Here is an 8,953-nt window from a genome sequence, read left to right as displayed (position 1 = left end):
AGGCAAGGTTTGTGAAAAAGCACGTGCTGCATAGAGGAGTGGCAGCTGTAGAATTGTGGGAGTTACCGCTTTGGTAGGTGCGTAGTTTTTATTTCGTGTCCGCATCTTTAAATTCAGTCGATTTGATCCGCTTTTATATAGGTTAAAGCATTCTGATGGTAACAGCCATGGACTAGAGTGGAAGTATGCGTATGAGATAGATCGCTACCGAAAGGCAATTCTCTTAAAGAATTCTTTCCTCAAGATATGTTTCACCTGAGAGTGGTTATTGAAACAGCTAATATATGATTAGTAAATTAAAACTGCGTCCGAATGAAATATTCTTAATTAAGGCCTAGAAGTTATTTCTGTGCTGCTTCGGTACGGTGTGAACGCCTTTTTTATTTCCATGGTACGTGCAAACATTTTAAAAATATGGAGATACTGTATATGGTTAACTATTACATTGACAAGTTGGGGACTCTTTCCTTCGCGGCTGCATTTTGAAGTGAAAAGAGTTAAATGTGCAGGTTTCGAATCGCCAAAATAACGGGAAAAATACATCTTTCAAAATAATTATATGCATGTGTACAGTGTTGGGTCCAGATGTTTCCAGTTATGTGTAGTCACATAGACCTCTGTCTGTAATAGAGCCAAAGCATTGAAATAGCTAGAAATGATCCGTGTGCTGCCCCAAGAATCTCACAAGACGTTAAAGGAATTGCACACTCAGTAAAAAGCGGCTAGATTAGACGAGTAATGTTACTTTCCTTATAAAGAGCATACGTTTGAGATACATTGTCGCTTCCAAATGTATAATGTTCTTTTTTTTCACTTGGAAGTAGTAGTGTAGCCGCTTGCAATCACAGTAGAAAGTATTGCCCAAGGTACTTTCCCCACCCAAGCACAGAATTTAAACCAGCTGTTGAACTGATGCTTAATACAATCCAGCATATTAAACAAAGAACTGATAAATTAGGACTAGCCTTTTCACATACTGTCATATTTATGTTTTCAGATTTTGGATCTCAGTACTATAAACAACTGTTCTAGTATCACACCACCCATACACTTTTGGTGTAGAAATCCTAAGAAGACTTAAATGTTATAAGGTAATATTTTAAGAAAAGGAGGTGACACTTGTAAATTACCTAACCTGAATCTTACTGTACATTTTAGTTGAAATAAGATCTTGGACATTGTAGCTGATAACACATGATCATGTGTGAAAATCAAAATCTAAGAAAACTTCATAGAATACAGACTGAGCTTGTGTTGGGTTTCGGTCAGGTATGGTATTCGAGCATGTCCTGCAGTAACTGCTTGGTATGGTTTATAATAATCTGGTGGCAGAGCATGAAAGAAGCAGCCTTTGGATGGGTGGTGCACTCATTGGAGACTTGGCACAATACAGCCAATGAACATGGGTTCCATTAAAAAAACAAAACTTGGGCACTATTAAGCTTCACTCAATACATCTATCTCTACTTCATAGGGGTAACTACTTCATTAAAAACGTGTCAGTTTAGAAAGTGTTGTATGTCAACACTTTTATATTCACTTTTATTAAGGGGGATTGTATGTTGTAACTACATTTTTGTTTTACACCTGTAGAAAACATGTTTGTTGTGTTAGTTTGTGCTTTTCTGGTTTAACATTGCATTGCAATTAATCAAAACTTAACAATTTATATGCTTCAGCATCGAAATACCTGATTTTTCCATAAAGTTGGATTTTATTAATTTATTCAATGTTTTTATATAAAAAAATGATTAGTGATACAAGATTGATCATTTTGATGACATTTGTTGTATTTTGTATTGATTGCAGTTTAATCGTAATAACTTAAGTAATGCAATGGCATTACTTGTGTTGTTGTACATTCATAAATGTCACAGATGCCTAGTCAATCTGGTTTTGTTGCACCTTGCCGCAAAAACTAGTTTTGAAATTGTAAAACACTACTTTATATTCAACAGCAGAGGGCGCTCTTAACTTATTAACAGAAGAGGAATTGTATTTTCCACCGTAATAAGCCTCCCCTCTCTTGCTGCCTCACTTTTGAGCACGCGTAGACAAATATATACACAGTATACATATCAACTATATTTTAATCTGACATGAAGGGTAGCTTCTGCTAAATTCCATCTCCAAATAAGCTCTCTATAGCAAACACTCAATATTTTTTTCACAATATCCTAATGGTGAAATTGTCAGTTGGGTTTGTTATTATGTCTGTTTGAGCATTCTTATGGTAACAACTACTAAGAAGAGTGGATGTACAGTATAACTCATTGCGTTCTTTAGTCACTGTCTTAACTTGGGCATTATCATTATTTGCCATATTGAACTCTAGTCTGTGCAGAGTCTTAGTCCTGCTGCTTGTCATTTTCCTATTGTATTACTAACACGTGTAAGTTGATAGATACTTTATTGTCCATTGCTGTGAAAAATTTGTCTTCAAAAATGTATTCCTCAGCATCTGTCTCTTTGTTGTTATCAGTATTTATGTAATATCTTATTGATGCCTGCTCCCCTTTGAAAAGCTGGGAGTGGTCTCTTTCCAACACATAGTTGTTGGCGATTTGGCCAGTTTGCAATCTTTGTGAATTACACAATCCTTAAAAGATGGATTTGAGAAATTAATTTTGTTTATAAAAACTCAAATATGATGTCATAACCTGTGTCACCCTATTTTTTTGGAGACGTTCAGCAATCACACTATCTTACTGACTAAAGATAGAGGTTTAATAGGCCTTTAATTTTTCCCCAAATTTGTATACCTCTAAATGCTAAATTCCTCTCCACAAGGAACAAAAAAAAAGTCCTGTAGTTAGAACCACTCTAATCCTGTCTCTTGCTGCTGTGATATAATTTTATAGTTTACTTTCTTTCCAGGCAAGGTAAGGCTTGAGATTGGTCCCGGGTTTGTGTCGTTGAGGTACAGCTGAAAAAAAAGCCAGCTTTTGTATCTCTTCACTAAATTGCTGCCATGTACAGTCACTCCCCCAAACAACATAGTGTACATTAACAGTATAATACTTTATTCATTTTCTGTAAGGATACACAAACATTTTACATTTGATTTATTTCCCGTAGCCCTCTGAAATCGTACGCTTTGGGAAAATGTCGATTTCCCTTTTCTGGGAAATGATCCATCAGGACATTTTACAACACCCAGCTCTGTCATTGGGAGATTAAACGTTTTAGTAATGCAACCGGGGAAGGTCCGTTTGATGGATCTGTCAATGTCATTTTTTAGTACTGCTCACAGAGACAGTGTAAGACTAATTACTTTGTCCTCACACTACCTCCTTGCTTTCCTCATTTGAGGTTGACCTCCTGCTGTGCACGACCTCCCTCGCTTCACTGGTGGCAGTTGTCCCTGAGCTTCGCTCACAAGCCAAATCCACCATATTATGATTGCATCTCCCTTGGCCTCGCTGAAAACCTCCTGCTTGCTGCTGCAGGTGCTGTCACCTCCATCAGAGATATTTTTATAGAGGAATGTGTTAACAATTCAGTCAGTTTTCTCTGGCCCTACGTTTTTTCCTTTTTTAAGTTTACGGCATTGGGCTCCAGACACTTTTTTCCTTGGCACGTTCAAGGTTGAAAGCTCGCTAGCAATTAGCACAGAGTCAACTAGAAGACTTTCCATTCTCGTGCCCGCACTCTGAAGTGACATAAAGCAAGTGACGTGAGAAATCGAGACGTGTTTATGTGCAGTGCTGCAATAATAGTGGCTGTTAAACTTGAGAAAGTTCTGTTCCAAGTATTTTACTTTAAGACCTTTGGTATCTTTACTCTTAATTTCTTTTATGTTGGGCACAGACAGTTTGAATGACCAAAATCGTTTTCACCTAAGGTTTAATTTGGGAATCTGTAGAATCTGTGACTGGGGGGCCCACAGGCTCTGTTTGTGTCCCAGGACACAGCCCACTTTAAGTATGTGTGCACAGAACTAATACTAATAAATGACATCCAAATTATTATTACAAAATTAATAAATCTGTAAATTATTATTACAGATGTGCCTGGAAAGGTAAGATGTGTTGCACTGCAGCATTGCTGATTTAGTCCCCGGATAGTGTACGCTGTTGTATAAGTTGAAGAACAGTCCTTTGAAGATCCTCATACTTTACTCATTTTTGCAGTTCCTTCTTTTTCTGAATAGATTATTTTTGTCTCTTTATCATTTATATCTATATTGAGGACATAACTGAATTTTTGAAACCATAATTATTTAAATTCCTAATAAAAATTGGCAATCAAGTGTTGAGTGGTTATAGACATTGTGATCTGATGTACCCAGAATATCCTTGTTCCAAAGCAGTTATCTGTCACATGTTAACTCATTTCTAGGGTTTATTTCAGCATTAGCTTAACTTTACAATTTTCAATTTCAATAACCCATGACAGATGTTTCAAAAAGCCAAGCCAATGGTTTGAGGTCAACAGGATTTTTTTGTTTGCTGTTTTACAGAAGGTTGTAGGGACTCAGTCAAGTAAAAATTGTGCAGATGGATAATATATTTCAGTTTTATGCTCTGCCCTTGGAAAGTAGTGATGTTTTGTGCACCACAAACATGTATTTAATATTTTTGTAAAGTTAATTCGGTATGTCATTAGTAACAGGAGTACTGGGGTAATCAGATTTTCTTTTCATTTTCACCATCTACTATGTGGGTAATTTTTTCCTATCACATCTTCATGATTCAAATACTTAATAAATGAATCCTGACAGTTGAACACTGCTAAGGAGTATGTGAAATGAATAGTGTAGTTTTGTTTATTAAAACTCCTGTGGTTGTCATGACAATTGCTGTTGTCTTGTGCAAATCTTTTAAAAAGGCAGCAAACATGAGGAGGTCTTTAGGCATGTAGGAGTAAATGAACTCTTTGTGCTTTTTAATATGTGTGTATATACGTTCTAACTTACAGATTCGGTGGTAGTGGTATGTTTGTGAAATGTTGTCCAAGATTACAATGAATGTTTTATGCATGCTAATTTTGAATGCAAAAAATAGAAGCATCGGAGATTCAGATAGTTCAGCAACATGTAATAATAATAGCTAATAATAGCTTACACTTATATAGCACTTTTCTGGACACTCCACTCAAACTTTACAGGTAATGGGGACTCCCCTCCACCACCACCAATGTGCAGCATCCACCTGGATGATGCGACGGCAGCCATAGTGCGCCAGAACGCTCACCACACATCAGCCATCAGTGGGGAGGAGAGCAGAGTGATGAAGCCAATTCATACTGTAGATGGGGATTATTTGGAGGCCATGATTGGTAAGGGCCAATGGGAAATGTGGCCAGGACACCGGGGTTACACCCCTACTCTTTTCGAGAAACACCCTGGGATTTTTAATGATCACAGGGTCAGGACCTCGGTTTTACGTCTCATCCAAAGGACGGCGCTTGTTTACAGTATAGTGTCCCCGTCACTATACTGGGGCATTAGGACCCACATGGACTGCAGGGTGAGTGCCCCCTGCTGGCCCCACTAACACCTCTTCCAGCAGCAACCTTAGTTTTTTCCAGGAGGTCTCCCATTCAGGTACTGACCAGGCTCACACCTGCTTAGCTTCAGTGGGTTGTGCCTGTGTAAATGGTGCCAAACAAATAAGAAGCCTTGGAATATTTTATGACTAGGAAGTTGGGAAAAGCTAAGGTGAAAGCACCAAGGCATTGGCAAACTTGCTTTTAAATACTTAGGTGTTTGTTTAATTGTAGAGAAGCGGTAGCAACTTACTGAAGGGCTTCGTCAAACCTTCATTCCACATACGCACACAGTGCAAGGATCAAGCCCAGTCTTCCAGCTGTTTCTTCTTCCTAGAGATGGGAAGTAAGCATCCTTTATAACTTTAATTTTCAATTTGCTGATTATTTAATGTATATATATATCCTTGCTCACCATCGAAATCAGAATTCTAGCAGGCAGAATAGGTAATCAAATTTCATATGGGTTGACAGGTGTGCATAAATGTTTTTTTGTCTCTAAAGTAGTCTTCACTGCTGTAAAACATTGTCCTATTTGCAGAGATCTTTGCATGGTATAAGGTACTGTTGTAAGAAAATGTTTGTGAACCCTTTGGAATTATCTGGATTTCTGCATGAATGTGATTTGATCTTCATCTAAGTCATAATAATAAATAGTCTTCTTTAACAAACAACACACACAACATTTTACATTGTCATGTCTTTATTGAACAAATGGTTTAAACAAGGTCATTGATAGAAAAGGTATGTGAACCCTTATATTTAGTAACTAGTGGAACCTCCTTTATTGGCAATAAACTCAACCAAATGCTTTCTGTAGCTGCTGATCAGACCTGTGCTGTGGTTAGGAGGTATTTTGGCCAATTCCTCTATACAAACTGTTTGAGTTCATGTATATTTTTGGGATGTCTTGCTTTAACGGCCTGCTTCAGATCACATCACAGCATTTCACTAAACTGTATATACCTTATACCATTATTGGTTTATAATATACATGGTATTATAAACCAAGTATAATTTCACATGTTATGTGTTGCTGAAAACTGTCTTGGATGAGCGGCAGTAATATTTTTGAGTTGGAGATAAACACAGATTAAGGTTTTTGTCAGCTGGGTCCTAGGTTTCTGGATCCTAAGGTCCTATTCCTAAAGTTGTCAAACTCGTGTGATGGTCGTTCCAAGCAATTTAAGCACTTACGATATTGTTTTAAATGGCAGTGAGTTTCATAGTTTAAAAGCAAAGGATTTCCAGCCATGGTGAAACTGCTTCTATTACAGGTATATGCAAATAACAGTTATATACATTAATAATTGCTACAACTGTAAAAACAGAAATACTTAAATGCATGTTTCTCAGTCTTTTACTTAAAGGTGTTATGAGGTACCGTAGGTGACCTCCTGTTACATTGCTTCCTGAAATGGAGCACCAGAGCCACTGTATGCCTATAAGAGATCAAACACAGCTTAGGTTACCCAGTACTAAATGGCTGTAGAGCCAGCCACTGGAGAGGATTAGGTAACCTCATAACACCTTTATGTACTGTATAAGATTTACGGAACACCTGCGTTAGGATTGTGGGAGTATGGAGCAAACTACTCAGTCATGTTGTTGATTTCTTTTAAGAAATAGCTGGATGAGGTCCTTGAATCCATTACGTACTAACTATCAAACAGGCCAAAAGGACCAAGTGACGTCTTCCTGTTTCTAATCTTTTTAACAGTATATTCTTAAGTACTTCTGTCTTTTCAACTTCTAAGAAACCTATGACTAGAGTTGGCTGATAACACTGCTGGAACTTGATTTGTGAATTTATAATATGTATGCTGACCCTTAATAAAGAATTTTCTGCAGTGTTTTTTTTAAACACTTCTGGAATGTCCCAGTCAAAAAAAAAAAAACTTTTAAATCAACAAAACAATAATCATGGGAACTTTTTCTGGGAAGAATAACCAATTGTTCACCAAAATATAGTTTAAAAATTAATAGTGAGTAATACAAGGTCGAAAGAAAGTGTTCTCAGGCAACTCTTGAACCTTCCTATGAAAATATAAATATCTTCCAAAACAGGAGGTCTTTTTTTATTGGAAGCCTATTTTCATTTCCCTCACCCCTCCCTAGGGAGCAGCAGTGGTTTGGTACAAGGGTCTTGATTATTCATGTTTCAGTAGTGGCAATGAGAATGAACATAGTCCCTGCTGTACAGGTGGAGACTCCAGGTTATATATAACCAAAGGACAACCTGTAGGAAAGGTATCTATATTTTTATTAATAATAGTGTTACTCCATAGTGTCCAGTAAAACCGACTAAATTGTACCTACTGTAAAATTTAAATCTTTAGAGGACAAGGTGTAGCTGGAACTATTGATAGATTCAACTTTTCAAGTTCTGGAAGCTCTACAACACATGATCAGTGCAATCTTTTCAGTGTGTGTGTACTGTGTAGCGTATTGTTCAAAAGTAAATGTGACTATTTAAAAAGTACATGCTTTACCATTCTGGTAAGGTTATCATGTGTACCGTTAATAGCAGATTTGCCTTTGTACTTCAGAGTACATCCAATTTTACCTCTAAATCAGTGGAAATCTAGTTCACAAGTGTCACTTTAAAAAGACAAAAAAGTTATATATATGGTATATTATTATAAGGAGTGAGAATGTCACTCAATTGCCTGAAAATCACTGATGGCAGTATCATCTTGAGAGCTGAATGTGGGGTAGAAATCATAAGAGCATACATCATGTCTGGAACTGCTGATATCAGCACTTGTTCAGCTCCGACTCATCTGGGGTAAGTGAGTCATTGACGTGGGAACAAATAATTATACAAGCAGTTTTGACCTGCAAAGCCTCTACTGACCAGCCATAAATCAATTTAACAGTCTCTTTGGTCAGAAGTCTGTCTTTACCTTAACTGTCAGGACTTTCTGAGCCTAGTGTTCAGCACCAAAGTCAATGTTTATTTTAAAGTCTGTTTTTTTGCACAAGAACTTTTCCCCTTTTTGAGTGACAGTCTGGAAAACACTGGCAGGTCAGAAGTGTTAATTGTCTTAAAGAGCATCACTAATTGAAAGTGACCTCGAGGGAGCAAAGTAGCACTTCATAAACCCGAATGATCTAATGAAGGTTTTTAGATGCTGTTAAAACATTTATATAAGGGAAAATCTTGCCAAGAATAATAGTAATAACATTCTGTTTTTCTATGTTTTCACTGCTCTGTATGACAGCAAGACAAAAGTATTTAAAATAATGTGCCAATTGAATTCTAAACAGTCAATTATGGGAACATCAGGAAAATTTACTGCACATATATTTGGAAAATCAGCAAAAGTATTGATTGAAAAATATGGCATGAAAAATATGTCTCAAAAGAAAATGCAACAGATATATCATGACATTTTAGTGTAAACACTTATCAGACTTTGACCCTATGTGACCAATTACAAATGTGGTGAAATTTGGTGTG

The 8,953-nt window shown here is 36.9% G+C and overlaps 1 long non-coding RNA gene across 1 annotated transcript in view; it reads left to right on the top strand.

Annotated features, from left to right (window-relative positions):
• The first annotated feature begins 13 nt into the window (after positions 1–13).
• Positions 14–8,953, top strand: part of LOC148651138 (uncharacterized) — a 102,414-nt gene continuing 93,474 nt past the window's right edge. The window contains exon 1 of the long non-coding RNA XR_015925670.1: positions 14–77. This is a non-coding gene — a long non-coding RNA (uncharacterized LOC148651138). The remainder of the gene's footprint in view (positions 78–8,953) is intronic.

Source organism: Lepisosteus platostomus, chromosome 12 (assembly GCF_059453375.1).
Source record: "Lepisosteus platostomus isolate fLepPlt1 chromosome 12, fLepPlt1.hap1, whole genome shotgun sequence".
NCBI classification, from domain to species: Eukaryota; Metazoa; Chordata; class Actinopteri; order Semionotiformes; family Lepisosteidae; genus Lepisosteus; species Lepisosteus platostomus.
This window is presented reverse-complemented; position numbering and strand designations above follow the sequence as displayed.